Genomic DNA, 24,287 nt, shown 5'->3' with positions numbered 1-24,287 from the left:
GGGAGCGGAGGATGTTCAGCAGCACCTTGCAAGATCAGGATGTAAAGTAGGAAATTTCAGTCTGTAATTTCCCTCTAGCTGACTCCGCTGAAAACTGCATCTCTTGATGGATTAACCCAAGGAAATGACCAGCCAGCGGGGTAGACCCGGCGCTGCCATTGTCAGCGAGTGCTTTTTGCTTGGACAGGCCAGACAATCCAAGACTAAAGTTTCTTGCTTTAACAGATTCCTATTAGATTAGAAGTGTACATTTTAATTTAAAAATGTAATTTGAAATACATCTCAGCTACGTGTCTGATCACAGCAATATTCAGGTTTGTGTGCTCAGCCAGGGGGTGCAGCTTTCTATTAAGAGGCACGGAGCAAAGAAGCACTGAGAATTATATGGCCATGTCTCCATCACTCACACTTGGTTCCCCACGAAAGTTCTTGGCTCACTGAATAATGCTTAACATGGGCCTCTTTTATTGTGGTTTTGGCTAATTGGGATCAGGCTACCTGCTACTGCATTATTTTTCCTCATTGTTTATGAAGTGCCCAAGAGTGTTTCACGGTCATGCAGGAAGGCAAGTCCTTATCCCTAGGATGTGACAACCTAGAGGTCTGCTCCCATAAATGCTTACTACGGAGCATAGTGCCACTAACATGAGTGGCTCCCTAGATGTTTGGTGGTCACTGAGAAACATAACAGCGATGTTCTCATTGGGCCAATCACGTCCTTCCATTCCTTTCCTCTCAATAGTTAGTACATTTTCATAACCAATCGTTCTGTCTTAACTAGAGGTAGATCCAAACATCTATGGGGAAGTTCAAGACAGGGTCAGAAGTCTCACATTCTGCAGTGTCATGTGAAGAAATTATATGTCATCTCCTATCCAACCCAGTAACATTCTTGAGTTGTCTGTATACAGAAAGCACTGCCCACAAAATTGCAGTGGTGGCCACCGCAGAGCTGTGCTCACCCAGTTTCTTTAGCATCCTTTAAACAAAAAAAAAAGAAAAAAGATTTTCTGTTCATTTGATTTCCTCTTGTCACCCACCTGACTCCATTGTGGATAATCCTATAAGCAGGTGGGTTGGAGGGACGCAAGTTCTGCAGCAGATCTCTATCCTTTCTCTGGTTGGGAATGGTAGACATTTGAATTACATGCAGAGGAGCTTTTCGCTGTCCATTACTAAGTATTGGCCTCACCAGAAACTAGTGGGATCTTCACTGAAGTTCCAGAACACCTACTTCTAAATTATTGAATAAGATGCTTCTCTTCTTCCCTCAGCCACAGCAGGAGGCAGAGCTGTTTGACTGATAATCTCCTTTTATACATTTGCTTTTGCTATATTTTGTACAAACCTGTTCATGTAATAGGTCCCACAGCAGAACTGAATGGGAGAAACGGCAGAAAACACAAACACACTATGCCTGTCACTTACTCTTCAAAAATGGAGATAGTAACTATAGTAATTGTGTTTCTTGAGCAACACAATTCAAGGGCACCACAGCTAAAGGCTCCAGTTCAAAAGTTGCGTCCCCAATTACTGGGAGTTTCTTAAAGCAAAGCATTCCCTAACAGTGAATTACACAACTATGGGTTTTATTGGTCACACCTGCACTGCTTGGGTAGCCTGACTATACTGACTAGAGTTCTAAAGTACCATCCCAGCATTCACTGCACTAAGTGAAAAAACCTGTCTTATATTGTCTAGGATCTAGGCTCCTGTTTGGTTACTCTAAAGTCCTGATTAATAACTGGGAGTTGATGTATACAGAGCATTACATCTAGAAGTCACCAAATGGGCTAGATAATTTCAGAGCTTTAAACAAGAATATAAAGGAGTCTGGAGATCAGTGGGAAACACAAAACTAATGTCTTGATAGAGAGCTATAATAAATTAGTTCCAGTTATCACACTAAAGTCTTCCTTGTACAGGAGATTCAGTTTCCCTTGAAAACAAAGAACAATCCCCTATGTGAGGTATTTGTGAATCTTGTTTTCACCACCCAGTATGAACATGTAGACAATTTTTTTTCCTTTTCACATTTTTGTCTGATGACTTGCATGACAAGCCTAATAGAAGCTTAAACAAATAACCCAAAACACACAAAATGTAAGACTGTTTTACATTAACTCTCAGAGCACTTCACTGTCAATAGGAAAACATAATAAGATGTTAGAACAAAAATAAGTCATGTATGGAACGAAAAATATTAAAAAACACCCTCTTAAAAATAAAAGGAGTACTTGTGGCACCGTCTCTAAGGTGCCACAAGTACTCCTTTTCTTTTTGCGAATACAGACTAACACGGCTGCTACTCTGAAACCTCTTAAAAATGGCTCAGTACTATCGAGTCCCCAAATACTGCATCATTGGGCATGGAGCTTTCTTGCTCCCAGAGTCTATTTGGGCAATGAGGCTTTTGATTTGTGTGCCTATTTTACACAGCTGCACATGTCACTGACTTGATGTGCAAAAGTTACTGACTTGCAAAAAACCCCTCACCCTTTAAGGGAATTTTTCTGGCACCTGGAAGCTCATATTTGGGGACAGCCCATATTTATGCTCTTGGGAAGTTTTTACTCTGGTCATAGAATATTGGAATCAAAATCAGCTCTTGGGAACAGAATAAAAGGTTGTGCTATGAAAGACTCAGCAAGTTTGACTCTAGTGCCTGCTAACATCCCCTCCTTGAGTTGGAACTAATCACTTGAAAGGTGCTTAGAGGTTATTTTGGAGCCTATAAGGAGGACAGAAAGCCCTTTTGGTTTTGGCATGTTGAATCCTTCTTGCTTATCCTCAGAGATTAAATGGAAAGCATTTTTGATCCTTATGCATGTTATGGTATTAGAAATGCATGTGAGATATTGCAGAGAAAGGGCTGGGGGGTTTAGAGCTCTGTGAATTTCATCTGGGTGAAAGTGCATCGACTACCCTGGAAAATGCTGCTGAATGACTTTGTGCTTAAGGCTCTAGACTGGGATTCAGGATCTCTCAGTTCTGCTTTTGCCTCCTCCAAGGTAGACTTGCTCTATGACTTTGGGCAGGTCAGTCTTGCCGTGCCTCAGTTCCTCATCTGCAGAATGGGCTTAATAGTACTGCCCTACTACACAGGGGTGTTTGTGAGGTGTTCAGAACCAATGGCAATGTAGGCCATTTGGGTACTCTAGACAGCATTACAACAATGAAAGGTAAGGAGACTTGGCTTGCCCCACACCACATCAGGCCCCTCCTCGCCTGGTAGAGCCAACTTTAGTTGAGGCTCATAAATTTTAAATGTTTATAATACAGTAGCAGTTAACGGCCCCATACTGATAAATGAGGTACACATGCAGACAGAGAATACCTGTCCTCTATACCTTACAATCTAAGAGTCCATAAATAATACCAGTTAATGTGATACTCCCGAATTAGCTGGGCTGGAACAATCATCTTTAAAAAGAATTTGGGAAAGAGGAAGGGAAGAGAGAGGGAACGAGAACACATACCACCAGGACTCAAAACCCAAGAGGATTTTCTGGAGAAAGATTTTTCTTGGCAAGACCTGATCAATATTTTACTTCCTGGCTCATCTAGGGAAAGCCTCCCCTGAGGGACACTTCAAGCTTCCGGGATTGTGCATCCTATTTCATTTCCTGCCTTCAAGCTTTGCAAGACTCCAGTCTTGTCAGCACAGCGTTTATCCACAGAGACACACTATATTGTAACAAGGAAAGCAAATAATTTGAACAGTTTTAAATCAGGATTTCCCCCCCACTGTGCTAATTATAACCTTCCTGAGGGGGGTCATGGGCTCTTGGCTGACTCGCAGCTCCAATGGAGTTTGGAAATAAGTGATGAAAATTAAATACCACCACAATAATCATTATTACAGGAATATATAGATGGATCCTTAACAGGAAAAGTTCTGCAAGACACAGAGTGTATTGCAAATATAACCTTTACAATTCCGATTCTTTCTGGCAGCTGCCAGAAAGAAATACTAGCAGGAATGGAAAAATGTTTCCATTTATTTTACTAGGCCTTGTGCCACTAAACCTGGAATGGGGATGGGGGGAGATCATCATGGAAATAATAGGTGTTTTGACAATTCACTTGATCAACAAACTAACTTTGTAGCTGCTTTTATGAGACACTATAAATGCCATTTACACCCAAACCAGTAAAGCGCTGGGTTAGTTCAAATCAGTTTAGAGAGTGGAAATTGGCCCCTGCTCTGCAATGCAGAAACTAAAAACTGAACTTTAGACCATTTCCTCTACCTAGTAACAAGGCATGGAGGAATTTCCACAAATCCCAAGGCTGTCATGACTTCCACTTCTAGACTTGGAAAAAGAAATACCAGGACATTCCTTTGTTGTTCCAGCACACTCACTGTTTGATCTGGTTTTCTTCAGCTGTGCCAATTAAAAGATCCTGTTTTGCCCAGGAAAAAGCCTAAATCAGTAACAAACAGCAAGCTTTCTTCTCCCATTTTAATGAATTGTTCTTTGAGCTGAATCCAAACCTGATGCCTTGCATTGGTCAGTGTGGTTTAATGATTAAACTGTACTGGGGCCAGAAAAAGAAAGTGTTACATGCATTTCTACTACTTGCTCATGCTATCAAAAAAAACATTATATTGCTGTATTTATTAAATTGTGTCTCTTTTAGATCGCAAAAGCTGATGCAAGTTATCCTTCCAGCTGCACTGAACCTTGATCCATAGGCTGCATACACCAATCCCCTACCATGCTGTATCCTTGCACAGCTCGTACTCCTTGATCCCTTATTTCTGCAAGGGTTCAGCATCGCTAGAGGGTTTAGTGCAGTGGTTCTTGCATAGACCACATCTTACCAGCAGAGATTGTCTCTTGGGTCACTTATCCGCCTGCTTTTGTTCGTGTAACAATGGGACTACAGCAATTGCTAACATGGAGAAGCAATATTAGGAAAATATTTACATGTCCTTAACTGTCTTCACTGTGGTAAGCGTTTTGTCCATTTTGAAAGTATCAATTTCTCCTTCCCATCTGTGGTTTCCCTCTCTTCTCTGCAAATGCTACTCTGTTGTCTGGTCCTTCGCTCCCATTGTGTCTCTCTTCCTGTTGTTTGGTTCCCTCTTCCCTTTGCATCTCTGGGCATATTGCTTGGATCCTTTACTTCTTCCTCCCCTATATATTCCTATCCCATTGGCCCATTCCCACCAGTGGCTGTGGTCCCAGAGTACAATTCCCATTTCCTCCCATGTTGCAGTGAGCCCTAAGCTCCTCCTCCTTTCCAGCTATTTTTACAGGCTTCTGGGCTATTTTTTACAATTAAGAACCTGGAAGAGGCCTGAAGAAACGGATGGAAACAATGAGGAGAGCCAGCATCATATGACCAGCCAGCAGACCACCTGCAACTTCTCTGCAGGCTAGTTTTGAAGTCTAGTGTATAGAATCTGCTACAAGGCCTGTTAATTCTGCCAGGGTCAAACATGCTAGCAGTCTTGATTAGCCAGCTAAGTACATCAGATCTCTAGCACAGTGTATCCATGCAATACTAGTTTCCATGAGGGTTCATCTTTTCCATTTCTTCCCTTAATTCTGATTGAACTCTGGAAGGGAAAAGCTCCCATTCCTTGGACTTACAAAAAAAATCCCATTGATATTAAATTACAAGATTTAAATAAATAATATTCACTTGTAAAGCCTCAAATAGCCACCAATGTGTTGCAGTTTTTATATCCATCAAGGAAACCCTAGCACAGAGAGATTATGGGACTGCCCTACATCACACAGCCAGTGAGTTAGAAGTAATTAGAAATCATAATAAACAAAAATTATTCAATCAGGAGCATAATCACAAACAATACCCAAAAAATGACTTCAAGTCTAAGGAAACATCTATACTTCAGTCAGAAAGAAGAGACTTGAACCTTGAACTTGATGAAGGACTGAGTTCTTCTTGTTCAACTGAAGTAATTAATTTCCTACATGTAGAGAGAAGACAAGAGGGGAAGTGGGTGTTGTTTGTGTCATCAGCATTGACTCAGTGCCCCATTTGGTATTAGGGAGTGCTGTTCTGTGGAAGCTACCGCCTTTTAGATGAGATTATCCAAATGATATATTATTTAAAAAAAAAAAAAAGTACTACATGAGAAATCCTAACCACTTAAGGTCATTAAAGATCTCACTGACTGCACTACTCATAAGCATAGCTGTTTTAACTTCAGTGTCCTGACCAGAATTCCAGTTCATATCTCCCTACCAAATATCCTATTATGTTTTAAGTCACATAAGTGTCTAAACTGTTGTGTGGTCTTGCTGTGCACTGTCAACAGCTGCTGTGTGCCACTGTAGAGGTAATTTCATTTCAGCAGTTGAAGTGATCCAACTGTAACCCATACTGATGTAATAAGGATGTTTTGAGCCTTAATTAGCTCATGTTTATAGAGTGCTTTTAGATTCCTGGAAGATACATACTGCAGACAGGGGAAAGTATGATCATTATTATTAATAAACATCCTCCAGCTCATGCAAGTTGAAACCTGACTGCTGCACTAATTCCAGCTGTGCTTTACAAATCTGCTGGTACTGAGTAGGGTTCAACCCTGGAACTGACACCCAGAGCTTCTGTGATGGGGCTCACTCACCGCTAGGGCAGCTCCTCCTGACTGCTCTGGAGATTAGCTCCTTCCAGGTCTGCCATCCCCTTCTGTCAGTCATCCATGTGCCCTACCATCCTTCTCTCTCTGTGATTCAGGATACTCTCTTCATGGCTTGGACCTCCAGCCAGACCACTGTGCTTTTTCCCCTTCCCAGGGTTTATCAAAGACTCTCCATCCAAAATAGCAGTCTTCTCCCTCACTGTCCTGACTGGGCCACTTCCCCAGTGGCTGGTAGAAGAACCCAGGCCTGCCCTCTCCTCTGGGTTCCTGCTCAGGGGCCCTCTAATTAGCAGCCACAGTCTGCAGTATCCCACCTTGTTGCCATTTCACTGAGCCTTTGCCATCTCTCCCTCTCTCAGGCTTTCACTCCACCACTGTTCTGGAGAAATCCTTCCTTCCTTCCTTCCGGGCCTGGATCCCAGGATTTCTACTCTACCCCCAAGTTTCCTTCCTCTCCTCAATAACATCCAGAGAGCAGCTGTAGGCTCCCTCACCACTGCCCACTTCCTGGCTCTTTAATAGCCCTGCCTGTCCTTCTCAGCTGGGCTTCATCATCATTCAGGGGTTACTTAGGCCACTTAATTCCCCCTCAGCTGTCTTGTTAATTGTCCCCTTCTCAGCCTCATCTACACCTTCAAGGCTAGTGTAAGATGAACATCCCATCACAGCTTTTTAGATTATTTTAATGGCATCTATGGGATGGCAGGGAGGAGGCTGATCTCTTGGACCTCTGGGTCCTGGACTACCCAGATCCCTAAGGATCATGACCATGGCTTGAACCCAGAAGGAAACGGGAAGCCAGTACTAAGTCTGGAGTGCAGGTGTAATGTGTTTACAGGTGCCTGTCCCATTCAGTTGTTGGGCAACTGTTCTCAACTAGCTGGAGTCTCTGGGTGGGCAACAATGTGTGGAGATCCCCGGGGTGCAGCCTGGGACTGGTGTCCCCCTTAACTCTCCAGCCTGGGCTGTCTCACACAATGCTTTGGTAGTGACAACCAGCAAACCCCTCCAAGCACTGTGATCACTCAGCACAACAGCATGTGGAGCTCCACGCCCAGCTCAATTGCATGAATGCTCCCAGAGCCACTCATCAATCACACAGAGAAAGGCACCAGCCAAATCCCCCCAGCTCCCCCCAGCCTTGTACTTCAGGAATATATCATCTTGCACTGCTCAAGACGAGCAGTGCAAATTTATTAATTGGTTCACCACTTCAACAATGGAAAGTGGATATACACCAGCCTTTGTAAACCTGAGCAAACTCCCTTGCCAAACACTTCAGGCAAACTCACTGGTAAAGATAAACAGTTAAACAAATGTATGGACTAAAAAAGATAGATTTTAAGTGATAAGCAAAAAGTCAGAGTGGTTACCAAAATAAAATAAAATATAAGGATGCAATCTAAACTCTCAACCCTATTAGGCTGGGTAACATCTAGATTAAGCAGTTTTTCTCACTCCACTGGATATTGCAGTTCATAGTACACAGGTTTCACCCTTGAAACTTGGGCCAGTCCCCTCTGTTGTAATCTTCAATCTTCTGAGTGTCCTTGTTATTTGCATCATAGGAGAAAGCAAAGCCTGGGACCCCTGTGTTCTGTTTTATACCCTTAGTTTATGTTCTTGGAGAACACAAGTCCAGGCATGTCTGGTGGGCATTGCTGAGTCCCCAGGCAGGGTTGAGCAATTACCCTGGTGTGGCCTTATGCAGGTGAGTCATTGAATTGTAATTCCCTTGCTGGACAATGGCTGTTGATGGTTATTTGACACCCAGCCAGGTGTTGGTTACTTTCCTTGCTGTTGTCTCTGGGGAGCTAATATTTGGCTGATTCCCCAACTCACAGCATGTTTTACGGACAACCATACAACACAATCTCATAACTTCATATGCACTAATGATACACATATTTAGATAGAACAGTGACTTTCCCCCCAATACCTTACCTGGCATGCTTTATAGGCAAGATCACAATTATATAAAAAATCAGAAATATGGGGGTTACAGGGCACTCCCCCACGGTATAGAATGTCCAATTACAGTGCACTAGCCTGCAGGGGACAAAGATGTGGATAACTTATCAGACCCAGATCAGAGAGGAATGGCTGCAACCTTCTGGCTAGTTGTGGAGCGTTAAAGCTAATACGTGCCACTGCTGCTACCTGACATCCCAGGAGCAGCAATGAACTCAACTGGATGGGACAATAGGGCCTTGAACCATTTTGGAGAAAGGCAGGTGTACACTTTCCACAGCTGAGGCAGAAAAACTCTCTACCCACTTCTATGTCTCCCTCTCCAACAGTTCTCGTTTCCATCTTACCCAGGTTGATCTGCAGCCAGCTATTTTTCATGCCAATCCTCGTCTCAGTCATGAGTAGAAGAATAATGAAAGATAGTGGAATGGAAGACCAAAGAAAAGGAGACACAGAGTTGAAGACCATCTCCCTACAGATAACACTACAGCCCAAGCAGCTCACAATCTCTCTTATTGGCTTCACCTACATATTGAACCAGAGGAATCACAAGATAGAACTACATGGAATCCCGCATGTGAAGACCCTCAGAGATGAAACATTTCCCAATACAGCTCTCTGACAGAAAGGAGTGTAGCCAATGGAGTGTCTTCCATTCAACCATGCCAGATCTTGCAGAAAGGTCAACAATACCCCACATCCCAGGCTATCAACGGCTGCAGATAAGAATAAAATGCCCATGCTGATTTTATTTGTCACTAGAAGGAAATCAACCACCATTGATATCAACACAATCTCCATCTTCTACCAGAACAACTAGGATTGAAGAAATCTATGGAATCCCGGTGTCAGAGGATTTTGTTAATGGATTTTTCTGCTTCATAATTTAGTTGAAGCAATTCCTATCTGGAAAAAATAAAGATTAATTTGATTCCTTGTAAATTTTTTCAGAACCCTACTGTTGTATTAGATCTGTCTTTTTCATAACATCTTATCATACAGGGACTCATTAACCAGAGATTCCATGTGTTGTTTATTTTCCATTTGTCCATATGTTCCCCACAAATCCAGCCTTGCCTCCATTTTAAGTTTAAACTTAGAAACTGTAATTGCAGCAGATGAATAAAGGCATGACAGAAGACGGAAGCAACACAAGTGAAAACAAACATACCATATGTTTCAGATTCCTTCATTTCCCAAGAAGTGAGATTCTGAGAAACGCTCTAATGTTTTGATCATGTTATCCTGAGAGACATAAAAACTGTTCCAGGAAAATGCATCCTAAGTCACTAAAGTGTGACTAGAAAACAAGTATCAAAGGAAGGGGTAGCTGGCTCCTCTTTTGACTGTCATTCAGAAATTTCAGGTCACAAAGTAGGACTGGAGTCTCTTTCAACACTGAGACCACAGTTCAATCAGAACAACACTGAGCACTTACATAACACTGGATGCGCCTAATTCAACCCTGGTGCATTCAACAGAGTTAAATCAGGGATACATTTTGCTTAACATGTTCAAACCATTGCACAAACACTAACTACTTAATTCTCACAATCCCTGTGGGAGGTGGCTAAGAAAGTATTATCTGTTTTATATAAAAATGGGGGAAGTGATGTTGAGATGATGCACTTATCCAATGCCATGCTGTGTGTCAGTAGCAGAGCCAGGGTTAGAACACAGGACTTGATGCCATCCATCGCAGTGTGCATCTGTCATCTCCAAAGACACCCGACTTTGGGTGTCACAGTGTCTAGGTGCCCAATGGGGGGGAAAGGGGGGCACACTGTGCCTGCTTTTCAGAGCTGTTCATGACCCACAGCTCCTGGTAGAAGTCAGTGGCAGCTGTAGCTCCTCAGCACCTCTGAAAATCAGGCACAAAGTACACATGATCCTCAGCATAGCTGTCAGGCAAGCATCAGGCAAAGATGGCTGTGACCCAACTTTCCATCATTCCTGAGACTGACCAAAGGCTAAATCGACCCTCTGTGTAAGTCAGAGTTCCCTGGGGACTGTTCCACCAGAATTTAATGAGCTCTGGCCTCACCTCCTCAGTATCCTAGGGACCATTCCATTAGCTGAAGATTGTCAGAATGAATGAACTCTGACATCACCCCTTTGGTCTCCTAGGGATTGTTCCACCAGCTCAAGATGCCCAGCATATAGTGTGCCCTGGCTTGGCCCCCTCCCAGCCTCAGCTACACCAGTTGTACACACCTAGTAGATTCACCTAGTAGGAGGATTCACCTAGTAGGAGAATCCTCCACTTCCACCTTTTCAGCTGCTTCACGCTGTGTGAGCAACATAAAGCAGCCAAGAGGGCCCAGGATCTGACCTGATGTCTCAATTTGTGCACCCAAAAACTAGAGGCCCACAAAAGTGGTAAATTCTTCTGAAAGTGTGGCTGCCTATCTGCAGTCTTCCAGTGAACACTGAAGAATCTATGGAAATACCCCTATTTTTATAGCCAAAAAAAAGAGAAAAAAAATTACTTCTAATTTCATATCATCACTAACGAGTATACATGCACCAGAACAGGTGCATGTGGTATGTTACCAACTGTTTAATGGTTACCATATTTGCTTATGTGTGGTCATGTTCTCTATGGATAGCCATTTTTGACATATATTTCCTAATGTTCTTGGAAAGGCTATTTATGTCATATGTCATAGAATGAGGGTTGGAAGGGACCTCAGGAGGTCATCTAGTCCAGCCCCCTGCTCAAAGCAGGACCAATCCCCAATTTTTGCCCCAGATCCGTAAATGGCCCCCTCAAGGATTGAACTCACAACCCTGGGTTTAGCAGGCCAATGCTCAAACCACTGAGCTATGTGCTGCCATCATACTGCATTATCCTGATTTATCGAGCACTTTTAATACTCAAGTGCTGGTATATGCAGCACTGACGTTCCTGAGGGCAAGTCTACACTGAAAAATTTTGTCAGCATAACTATGTTCGTCAGGAGTGAGGGAAAAAAACAACAACCCCACACACGCCCTAGCTGCCATAGGTATTGTCAGCAAAAACCACAATGTAGATGCAACTGTGCAAATAAAAGAGTGCTTCTGTTGCTATAGCTAGTGTCATCTGGGGAGGTGGTGTTACTATGTGGCCAGCAGAACTCCTTCTTTCAGCATATGCTGTGTCCACACTTAGGGGGCTCTGCTGGCATAGCTATATTGCTGTCGTTATACTGGCTAAGCATTTATAGGATAGACAAGGCCTAACTCTGCTACTTGGACAGAAGGGGGCAATGACAGAGTTCAGGATGGGCTAGCACTCCCTTTGCTGGAGCTGTATCTCGTCCTAGTGAGACAGCCTGGCTCCATCAATCTAGGTTAAGGAATGGGAGTCACTCTTGATCCTGTACCTCCCGTGTGGGAGTACTTAACATGCCCCCACCAGCTTTCAAACTGGCCAAGGTTCCTATGCCCGGTGGTGGTATCTAGGAAGAGTACAGTGTTTGCAGAGAGTTCAGTTTAGTATTCCATGGATCAGAGAATTCCTATTCGTGGCAGCCATTTGACATCTAAGGAGGAGCTGCTCCAAAGCTGTGCTGATGAGTGTGAAATCCCAAAGCCAGCCGTGAATAGCTCCCTGCTGCAGTTGACTGGCTATGTCAATTGTTGCCATTTGTCCTTTCTTATGAGCCTTTTAGTCATGAGCAAAGATTAATACAATATCATTTTCCCCTCTCTTGACAGGCTTCCATTCTTTGTTTCCTAGGAAGAATTCTCTATGCACTCAGTGATCCCTCATTCCCATTCCTTTTAGCTGAAGACTTTCTAGGACTCATGTTCAAGCCCATCAACACTACTCCTTAGACAGTTGGATGCCAGAAGTCACCTACTACAAGACAGGCCTAACAAATAAAGTAACAGAACGCCACTAGCCGTCACCTACAGCCCCCAACTAAAACCTCTCCAGTGCATCATCAAGGATCTACAACCTATCCTGAAGGATGATCCCTCACTCTCACTGACCTTGGGAGACAGGCCAGTCCTCACTTACAGACAGCCTCCCAACCTGAAGCAAATACTCATAGGCAACTACACACAACAAAACTACCAACCCAGAAACCAAACCCTGCAACAACCCCAGTGCAAACTCTGTCCACATATCTATTCAAGGGACACCACATCAGCCGCACCATCAGGGGCTCGTTCACCTGCACATCTATCAATGTGATATATGCCATCATGTGCCAGCAATGCTCCTCTGCCATGTACATTGGCCAAAATGGACAGTTTCTACGCAAAAGAATAAATGGACAAATCTGACATCAGGATTGATAACATTCAAAAACCATTAGGAGAACAAATCAATTTCCCTGGTCATTCAATAACAGACCTAAAAGTGGCAATTCTTCAACAAAAAAACTTCAAAACCAGACTCCAACGTGAAACTGCAGCACTGGAATTAATTTGCAAACTGGACAGCATCACATTAGGCCTGAACAAAGACTGGGAGTGGTTGGGTCATTACAAAACCTAAACCTAATTTCCCCCTATTATTACTCTCACCTTCTTGTCATGAAATGGGCCACTCTCATTACCACGACAAAAGTTATTTTTCCTCCCTTGGTACCCTACTGTTAATTGAATTGTCTCATTAGACTGACCTCACAGTTGATAAGGCAACTCCCATCTTTTCATGCATTTATACCTGCTCCTGTATTTTCCACTCCATGCATCTGATGAAGTGGGTTCTAGCCCACGAAAGCTTATGCCCAAATAAATTTGTTAGTCTCTAAGGCGCCACAAAGACTCCTCATTGTTTTTGCGGATACAGACTAACACGGCTACCACTCTGAAACCAATTAAGCAAGACAGTTCATTCCTACAGGGTCAAAGGTGCTGCCTCCGCCATACTTCCAGCCCCTCCTGGCCTGCAGAACCAGAGACCTGGAATCAAACCAGAATCTTGGAACTTTTGAACGTAGTGTAGGAGTGAAGTTTGACATTAGGCATAATGTAGTCACCCAAATCTAGTGTATGTCCCTGTCGAAGACATAAATATAGTTATCATTAGTATGGTTGTGAAGCACAACTGTGGCTGCACTGTGTTTTAATGCACTTTATTCATGCTTGTAAGAACAGGGGAAAAAACGGATATAACCATACTAAGGAACGATGCATGCTCTAGCCTTCTGTGACAGGGGTCACTCACCGCTAGTGGCACCTCCTCCTGGCCGTCCTGGGGATTTACTCTGGACGGGTATTGCACCCTCCTCTGGCAGTCTCTCTCCCATTATTCTCACACCGTCTGCCACTCAGGGGGCTCCCTCTTCATGACTCAGGTCAGGTCACTATCCATTTTCCCCTCTTTTGAGGTACCAAAGTCTTTCTTGACAAATGGGCTCAGGCAGTCTTTCCGCTCACTGCCCAGCCATGCCACTCAGTGGCTGGTAGGGGGACCTAGGCCTGCCTTCTACTCCGAGTTCCAGCTCAGAGGCCGTCCACTCAGCAGCCAACGCCTGCACTGTCCTACCTTGATGCTTTTCCCCTGAGGCTTTTCCTACCTTCCTGGCTTTCCCCCTCTCTGGGTTTGCCAGCCTCCCTACTCCCTCTTCTCAGGGAGTAACTATGGATTATCTCTATTCTCCCTAGGAGTGATTGCAGCCTGCTTCTCTTCAGCCCCTTCTACTGCCAGCTACCTGGCTTTATACAGGCCACACCTCTTCTAATTAGCTCCTTGTCTCCTTCTCCAGATGCAGCCAGGGCAGTTATTGGCCCACTTAACCACCTTAACCCCGCCAAGTGTTGTGTGGGGTGGATAGGCTATCACACCTTCCTATTGCCCAGGACCGTGTACTGCAGACAGGGCTCATCTGACACTTACACAAGGAAATGTGGTCTCATTCTGATTTTAGACAGGCCTGAAGGTTATGTTACCAACTCCAATCCATTTTTTATCCTAGGGCTTGCATATATAGAGAGTGGCACTGGGTTTAACTAAAGGTGTGAATTTAAACCAGTTTAGTTAAATGGGCAAACCCCTGTGTGGATGTTCTTATTTCAGTTCAAGGGTGGCTTATTTCATTTTAGTGTAAGTTGATTTGGAACAGGTTTAAACTAAACCCAACATAAATCAGTGTTACTTTGAAACAGTGCTTTCCACCAGTTAAATGAAATCAGTGCAAGCTTGTGTGTAGACAAGACCTAAGTTTTGTCTTTCCAGCAACATGAATAGTACAAAACACCCTATATTCTCTAGGTCAGCAATGGGTCACTATATGCAAAAAAATTCAAATGATAACAATGATGCATGGCTCAAGTGGCAGAGGTGCTTTCCTTGGTATAGAGAAGATGGCATTTACATTATAGTTAGCATTTTTCTCTACGGTTCAGTTTGTAACAGAGGAGATTGACCATAAGATTAATGAGAGGAAAAACTGCAGCCACGGCAAATAAGAGTGACTCACGTCTGACTGATGTTCTTAATTTCTAATCTGGAATAGTAATTTTATACTGGACCAGATTGCAAGTATTTGTTCATACAGTTCAGACCATAGTTCATAGCTATACACCAGCCCACAGTCAGGGCACTAGAGACCATCTGTGTTTGATAGCTGAATGTGCCCAGTTCATCCACATTCTGCCTCAATAGTACCTCAGAAAACCAGCTGGAGCGAAGAAAAACCCCTACTGGGTAATTTCAAAAGCAATGGTATCATCCAAACCACCCAACAAATAAAATGCTTCTAGAAACCAACTGAATGTATGAAATGAATTAAAGGGAAAAGACTAAAAGCAGACTAAATACTGGAAATCAGGAACTGGAGCCCAACTCACATCATGATCGGAAAGGGAACTTCCCAATTTGATTGCAGAAAGCAATTTACTTCAATTAGCACGGATATAAACAGAGTGATTGCTTAATAGAAGTACTGCATCTCCAAAAAAACAAGCTGCCTTAATTGCATCTCTTCACTTGGTGTTTCCAGAACTTTAAAATGTACACTGGTGAGAGACAGGTTGGATTAACACTTTGTCACTCAGCGAATGTGCCTACTGCAGCTTGATACCAGCACAGCCATTTGGGATGTGCATCCTGTTTTCAAAATGAGGCAGGCACCTGTCAGTCAGAAACAAGGCACTGACGAGGGATATAGCAGAAAGAGTTTTTCCTCCCCTTAAACTGCATAACACAGTCAGTCAGATGTTTTTGTCTGTACATGGTCATTGTTTAAAATATGCATGAAGTCATTCATAGTAAATTCAAGAAGTTTGGGCCTAGAGTATGCTCCTTCCTCTAGATTTCCAGCTGGAGGGGTTTGGGTAACGAATCGTATTCAGCTGATAAAAGCCATTCTGCAAAACAGGCAGTGATGTCATAGCTAAAAGAAAGTAGGTTCATGGTGTCTGATACATCCTTACACCCATTATGCTTTCCATAGCCAAATTCCATCTTTGAGTTTATACCACAGGTTTTTTTGGGACTCACTATAACTTCTCATATCTACAGACTCCAAAAGCAATGAAATTTCACCAATGAGTTAGGAGCTTCATCCCAAGAAAATTGTAATGAGGAAAGGAAAATGAGAGTGAAATAAATACACGTGCAAGAAATCAGGCATGAAATTGAAGAAAATACAAACAACTTATAAAAAATGGGGTACAAGAGATCGTGCAGTCAAAGCCAAGAGCAATGCCATTCCCTTGGGAATTATTTTAAATAAAACTGCAATCCTATCCTGAAAAGTAGCTTTTTAAAAATGGTATCACTGGATCCCAAATTTATGTGTCTCAGTGGCTCCATGTCCAGTGTGCTCAGCCTACTAATAACTACTGACTCTGCAAACCCATTCTGGCATCTCAGAGTCAAGCTGGCGTCTTTGTTACTTGTCACCAGTAATAAGGAAATGAAGGTTCTGCAGACCAAATTATGGTCTCCATGATTTCTGCAAATGAGGCCTTCACGTACACCTATGCAACCATACTGTGGCTCATGCAGTTGCACAGGTGTCAGTGAGGGCTTCATTTGGAGATGCTGGATCTTCACCAGTGTTACTAAGGGTATAATTTGGCTTGCATAAGAGAAAAGTCCAGATCTGAATCCCACATCCCTGGTAAGTTTGCCCACTCAGCAGACCAATGGAACTAGTGCCCTGCTTGTGCCAGGGCTACATTCCTCAAACTAAATTCATCCCTGCAGTAGGCACCCAGAGTTACACCAGGGATTAACTTGACCCATTTATCATTGTACTCTCTCCTTTCCCCCTCTCTATGCTTTCAAGCCCCCACACTCACACACATACTCTCTGCTCCAAAGGCTCAAGCTCCTCACTCAATTCCATGAATAACAGACAGCATCAATGCCCCCCCCCGCCCCGCATGTATCAGTTATGAACAGCTGCACTGATTGTGTCACTGCTGATCCAGCTGCTGAACATCTTGCATGCCAGATATTTCAGTGAGATAGAGCTGGGCTCTCTTGGTCTCCTCTGCTGGTCTTTCAGTTAGATTTTCTCCTTAATACTCTGGCAATGGGATAAGTCACTGGACCTCTTTGCCTCAGTTTTCCCATGTGGAAAAAAATATATAGTCAGTGACACAACTCAGAGGAATGTGGCAAGGGTTAATTTGCTAATGGTTGGAAAGTGCTCTTGAAATAACATGCTAAATATTATTATCAAGAAAGATACATGTTGCACGAATGTTAGGGTCCTGGGTGTTTATTTTTTATTTTGATAAGATGCCTATTTAGATGCAGCCCTCGAAGTCCTAGTAAGTGGCCAATGTGGCCTTTGGTGTTGCAAAGTACAGGCACTGTCCCCTGTTGAAAACATGGCTATAAACCACTGACTTGAAGGAAATCCACCAGCAGATACCTTTATAAACTCTTGGATGCTACTATAGATAACAGTTGCAAAGAGCTCTGTCCATGTGCTCACAAAAGCTGCCATCATTCTAGCCTACCACTATTAAGCAACTATAAAAAGATAATTTACTTGTTCCATTCAAAACTCTCTCCCCACCCCATGTTGTTCTCAGGTATCTGAGAGTTCAAATGGCTGGGTCCCAAGTGGTAACTCCATGTACCCTTGTAGGGATCTTTTTAGTGTACAGTACCAGTGAGGTGCTATTAAGATGACATGCCAAAGAAATTGAGAGCATGAGATCACTCATCATAATCCTTGGCTCCCAGCTCAAACCACTTGCAGCCCTCATTCAAACCGCAGACCAGCTTGGCAGTATCACTATCCTCTTACTGTTACATAAGCTTTTCAATGAAATAAATACAAAGTCATCTTGAAAGAATTTTAAAGGCCAATAAAAAAAAATAAGTGATGTTACCACCAGTCCACTTATTTAGTGTTGAGTATTGTAGCGTAAGAGTTGTTGCAGTTTTATAGTGGAAGATACTAGAGGTTTTGAGGGCTGCTCTGTAAAGAAGATTGACTGATAGTCACATGAGGTGCAACTTGTGGGCTTCCCAGGTCCACTGATATACAGCAATCAGGCTCCAGAACTCAGTGCTTAAAGAGCTTACTCACAAATCCTACCTTTTGGTTTCCAGAGCACTGTGGAGAGACATCCATTCCAACCACATGTAGGGAAGCGGGGGGGAGTCAAGTAGGTGGAATGACTCACAAAAACACAGTTGCAGTCAGTTAGGTCTTTCAAGGGATAGTGTTTCTAACAAGAAAGCAAGTAAAGCCAACAGGAGCAAGAAAGGTGTTATATTCATGGCATACAGAGAAGTTTCATAAAAACAAACTCCTCATTTTGGAAGGTTGCAATATCACACAACTTTATTTCTGAAAATCCAGAACTTTAACACACAAAAACCAAAATCAGAGAGAGACAAAGCAGGCTGCTTCTGAAGGCAAAGAGGCACAACTCATCCCACGTGGCTGTAGGCTAGCTCTTTGCAGATGCCCAGCTCACATGCTTCCCTACAGAGCCCCCTAGCCTGCAAGCAAGACCATTATCAACTTAAACCGGTAGCTTGTAATTTTAACACAGTTTTCTGTACACCCTAAAAGGAAACAATAAGACACCAAAACATGGGGTTCGATCCAGTTCTGTGACACTTTGTGACATATACCAGCCTGGTAGTCAACACCATCTCTCTCTAAGCGTATGTTACACTGCAGCTGGGAGGCGTGCATGTGGCACATGTAGACATAGCTCACCTAGTTTTGATCAAGCTAGCGCACTAGAAGTAGCAGTGAAACCGCAGCAGCACAGACGATACAAACCTGGAACCCTGGGCTTGGGGGCATAATCAAATGCGGTTTTCCAGCCATTTTCAAGCTTTCATGGACTTGATTCAAATTCTCGATTTCTGTGACCACGACAAAATCATAGCCTCACATGCTGCCCTCACACATCCCAACTGCAGTGTCGTCATACCCTAAAGGCTGATCACACAGAGCACAGCATCATGGCTGCTGTCTGCAGAGAAACACTTTTCTCAATACTTCTTGCAGCATTCTAACACACTCTCTGTGGATACCTGCCTACTGTTTCCCATAAAACATCGGTTCCACCTGCCCTTCAGAGACTGCAGGAATCTACAGGGTCAAACTAGCATTACAGCAAGTCAGGGTAGCTTATGCTCTGTCCCCTTATAGCATTAATGCTAAGTGCATAACTCAGCTAGGAGTGGGATGTGTACATTTGTCATGGACTCCAGACTGCATCCAAGCAACAGCAGAATGGCAGGTGCCGATTAGAGAAGTTTTACCAGCTGCAAACACAGAAGAGTTACACTGAAATACTCGCTGGCAATCAGTAGAATTTATTTACTATCAGGGTGGAATCATTACACGCTACATCAGCTGGGGGAACTAAGCCCCCTGAAATGAGATGTGGGTTTTAAACATTTGTTAGTTTTTTAGCACTTAAAAAGTTGCCTTAATTAAATAACTATAAAGGGTCATGATTTTAAATCTTCAGAAAACTACTAAGTAATTATTGTACAATTACAGAGTGACTTTATTTTCCATAACATCTTCAATGCAAACTGTCCAGAAGCACTTTGCAGACTTTAATATACTACAGTGGCTGACTTAAAAGTACAAAATAATATCTGAGGGAGAGAGACCCTAATGTTTAAAATAGATGAGAAAAGAGATGTTTTCAGCTTAGCTTTTTAAAAGAGAGAGTCACTGAAGTGCAGCTATCCAGAGAGGATGTCCTAGATGACAGGAGCTGCAGAGGAGAAGGCTCTTGCACCAATACTAGCTACATTTTTTAGATTGACAGAGGGGAAGCCAGTGCTAGACAAAGCAGGTTTGTAGAGAAAAAGTAGGGACCCCACTTCTGGGCTTCATTACAGACCCTTTTTGCAGCTTCTGAGGTATACAAATTAAAGCAAATTAAATCCTCCTTCCCCAGGAATTTCCTAGCAGCCCTTCCTGGGTGGCACAGGGCTGCCATAACAGTCATAAACCAGCCCCAATATAGAGGGAAGATTGCATGCTGGAGGGGTGTTGGGACAGAATGGGGCATAGCCAAAGTGTTCTGCACTCTGTCTGTTCTGGACTGTGGGTGGGCCCCTGCGGAACCACTGCAGCTTGGATGTATGTTAGAGTGCCCTGGGAGCTGCTCTCACCTGCACTGGGGAGCCCAAACCAGCCATCAGCTTGTCCCAATATAGTTCCCATCAGTCCTAGGCTGCACTTCTTGCTATAGGTATAGTAAAGCAAGTTATATGATTGCACATGACTATTATTATCCGTTGATAGTAATTATAATATAATACATTGCTGGGTCTTTTATTTCAAGGAACAAGGTTCGTACGGTTGTGTGAACCAAGGCCAGCTATTTTTAATGGGCACAATTCAGCTCTCACTCTTACCCACGCAAAGGCTGATGACAGTGGAGTCTGCACAGATGTAACAGGGCAGGTTCAGCCCACCTTGTGCATAAAAGACTCAAATCCTGCAGAGCTTTCTCTCCCTGCAATGATGCATTTTCCCAATCTAACACCTGTGATTCTGGGGATGCTACCAGGGTGCGTTAGGGCATAGGTGCTGGAACTAGGGGTGCTACAGCATGAAGGAGTTACCATCATACACAGGGTTTACGGTTTGGTTCAATGCCTCTCAGCACCTCACAAGACAAATTGTTCCAGCACCCCAGGGTTAGGGCATTAGTGATTTCTGGTAATGCCCATGACATATCAGGCACTTTCCATACACAAAAGAAGTCCCAGTCTCTGCCCCACAGATGTCTAAGGCTTTTGTCTACAGTGCAATGAAACCCCGATGGCTGGCCCAGGTCAGCTGATTCAGACTTGCAGGGCTCAGGCTGTGGGGTTTACAGTTGCAGCGGAGACATTTGGGCTCAGGCTGGAATCCTGGCTCTGAGACCCCAGGATAAGGAGGGTACCAAAGCCCAGGCTCCAGCCCAAGCTCAAACAGCTACACTGCAGTTTTATAGCCCCACAGCCTCCATAAGCCCATAAGATCCATAAACCCAAGTAAGCTGACCCGGGCCAGCCTCAGGTGTTTTATTGTAGTGTAGACATACCCTGAAGGGCAGGTCAGCTGCCAGAACCCAAGTGGTGAAGAACAGCAGAAGGTCTGCTCTACATTGAGTTTTCAGTCCCCGGCTCTTTGTTTGATGATCAATGAGCCAGTGGAGGGAACCTTGTCAGATACGATGGTAGATACATACAAACAAACTGGCATTTGGTTAGCCAAGAGATTATGGGGATGAAGGGTCTTTGGTTTGATACAGGCCCTGCCCCAAACCTCAGGGGTTTCTCAACAGAAGAAGGGCTCAAAATGGAGTAAAAAAGAAAAGGAATACTTGTGGCACCTTAGAGACTAACGCATTTTTTGAGCATAAGCTTTCGTGAGCTACTGTAGCTCACGAAAGCTTATGCTCAAATAAATGTGTTAGTCTCTAAGGTGCCACAAGTACTCCTTTTCTTTTTTGCAAATACAGACTAACACGGCTGCTACTCTGAAACCTATCAAAATGGAGTGCAGTTTCACTGTCTTGTGGAAGGACCTGTGTGTTGATACAGCAGGCCCCACAGAACCTTGAAAGGGAGGGACTCAGACGTTCGTGTCTAAACAGGCTCAGAACCAACTCGTCATTATATGTGGAAGAGGAACCCCTCTCCATTTCTAAATCTCTCTCTCTTTTTCTGTTTTCTCTCTGATGATGCCTCCCCCATAAAGGACAATTGAGCTGGATGGGTTCAGTGTTTGCAGATATCCTACTGTTACCCCGGAATACAAGACTTTTCAGAAGATGGAGTTTTGGGGGCTTTCAAAGGACAGATCTAACCCCTGAAACAGGTAACAAACATTCAGATAATGTTAGTGAATAGTTTCCTTGCAATTTTCCTAAAGCAACATTTCTTTATTCGCTTACCCACAAGCACATGAAAGAATCAATACAGGCTTTTTCTGCAAGCAACTCGAACTATTATCAGTGAATGTTTCTTACTTTGGATAATAGCTGTTCACAAGTGAATGGTAGCTCATGTCATCAGAATGGGTTTTATCTGCACCCATAAAGAGTTTGAAACTGAAAATGACCCTCTCCCTCCTTAAACAATACGGGAAAAATTTTCACCTGGCATCAACCCAGCTACTCAATTTTGCACCCATAGAGCAGGTAGTTGGTGAAGGGTGGGGGTTATCTACCCTGTCTGCATGTGCAAATGGGATAATTACACACCAGGATGGGTTCATGTGGAAAATTAGAGGCCATATTAAGAGGATGCAGAATGCGTTCCCTTCTTCAAGTCACAGTCCTGCCTTCTCCCTGCCTCTTTTGGGGTGGTCACTGCCACTGTCCACACACAGTCCTTGTGCTCAGGGCAAAGCAAGGAGTGTGACTGCACTTTGCTTCAGCACGGGGAGCAAAGGGGAGGGTGGCTCCTTGCGGGCCTGCACAGCTGCACATCACACCCAGCCCCTCAATGGCAAGAGTCACCATGACATACTCACAAAGCTAGAGACAAACCCATCACAGAAACAAGAAGAACCAAGCAAGGATAAGACAGTACAACATGGCAACGTGTGGATTTTGTCAGGGAGTGTCAGGGCAAAACTCTCTGACTTCAACAGGAGCAAGATTTGGAGCACGATATATCATTAGAGGAGCTAGTTCTTTATACCTCATTGCCTCAGACTGGCCCAGGGCAACTGGTGCCACTACAGAGTATGTTTCCACAGACTGCACAGGCTCAGCTAAGCCACAGAGCTGGTAAAATACCTAGGCAGGCTGTGAGTTGCTGCTAGGATCTGCATGGGATACAGGAAGGCCTGGGGGACTGGCTACTTGCTGTTTGTTATGGGGTGAAGAGGAAGCTCTAAGTGGTCTTCTGTCCTCTATTAACAGCAGGATGGAGTCAGGACGGAGCCAGCAGGCTGCAAAGTCAGCCTTGTTTTTAAACACACATGGCAGGGCCAAGCCTTTTAACCCTCCAGCACCCCATGGTTCCTGGAATAAGAAAACAGTAGCCTTTGGTCTAGAAGCTCAACAGCTGCGCGTAGCTCAGGGCATTTCTCTGCTAGCTCAGAAACAAACAAAAGATAAGATTATATTGTGATAAAAGGAGCCACCCTTTTATAAGGGGTTATTAAAACCAGGCAGTCTGGACTGTATATCATGCTTTGTACTCAAGGGCTATCCTCTTACTGGACCCATGGCACAAGTGAACCATCTCAGAAACGGGACCACCCAAGGCAGTCATCTAGTGACTATCCAGAGAATGGGTTATTTTGTATACATCATTTCTCAGGCCTCCTGATCAATAACGCCCTGGAAGAGCCGGAAGAGCCCGTTGTGCCGCTGTTCCCTTTGTTGTCCCATTTGCAAGAATAAAGTGATAGCAGAGCATTAATAGCTTGTCTATCCAGCCAGGTACATTTATGGAGAAAGGAGCTTGGTTTTGAGTCTTGTAAACTGTTGGTTCCTGGGAAGTATTCTGGCTCTAGTCGTTAGAGCACAGGACTGCAGGTCAGGAGACAGGGCTATGTCCCCAAATCTGACTCATTGTGAATTTAACTGCTTTGTCTCTCAGTTTCTCCAGTGATAAAATGGGGATAATACAATTTACCCACATATGAAAAGGGCTTTGAGGGTCCCTGGTTAAAAGTGCTGTAGTATTAGATAGACAAATGCATTCTGACAAATTTTGAATGCTTGATCATGCACAGCTCCTAGAACTTGCACTTAATGAACCCATCTGAGGTGCTCAGGTACCACAATGATGGGTGCAGGAGAAGAACATGGATGGATACAGACAGAAATCCAAACACTTACGCACAAGCCTGCACATGATTATTTAAAGGATGCATGCAATTGTCAGACTTTTTAGCTGGTATTTGCTACTGAGAAGTCCTGTGACCTATACTCTATCTGTACCAGGGCAGGAAGCAGGAACCCCAAACAGCAGCACATCATCCTGGAATGACAGCCAATTAGAATGCAACATTGCACTATAGCATTACAAGGAGTCATTCATGTCATTAGAAGAGCAGATAATATATTGAGTAAAGATATCAAACCATGTAGGTGTGGGGAGTGGGCCGAGAAAATGGGGCAGGGTGCTTCTCTCATGGACAGGTGTAGAAGTGGGAGCAGAGAATGCCCAATATAAGGTTAGTGGCCGAATGCTGGATGGAAGAGGGGAGCCCTAAGGAGGCATTTGAAGGGGTAGGAGGTCATTTAGCAGCATAAAAGGATGGAGGCTGTTACAAATCTGAGGCAGCATGAG

The 24,287-nt window shown here is 43.8% G+C and overlaps 1 protein-coding gene across 1 annotated transcript in view; it reads right to left on the bottom strand.

Annotated features, from left to right (window-relative positions):
- Positions 1 to 2,102: 2,102 nt before the first annotated feature.
- NDFIP1 (Nedd4 family interacting protein 1) overlaps positions 2,103 to 24,287 on the bottom strand; it is a 90,757-nt gene continuing 68,572 nt past the window's right edge. The window contains exons 8-9 of the transcript XR_006273785.1: positions 2,318 to 3,687; positions 2,103 to 2,215 (exon numbers count right to left, since the gene is read on the bottom strand). The gene's annotated coding sequence lies outside the window, so the exon portion shown is untranslated. The remainder of the gene's footprint in view (positions 2,216 to 2,317; positions 3,688 to 24,287) is intronic.

This window comes from Dermochelys coriacea, chromosome 8 (assembly GCF_009764565.3).
Source record: "Dermochelys coriacea isolate rDerCor1 chromosome 8, rDerCor1.pri.v4, whole genome shotgun sequence".
In the NCBI taxonomy this organism is placed as follows: domain Eukaryota; kingdom Metazoa; phylum Chordata; order Testudines; family Dermochelyidae; genus Dermochelys; species Dermochelys coriacea.
This window is presented reverse-complemented; position numbering and strand designations above follow the sequence as displayed.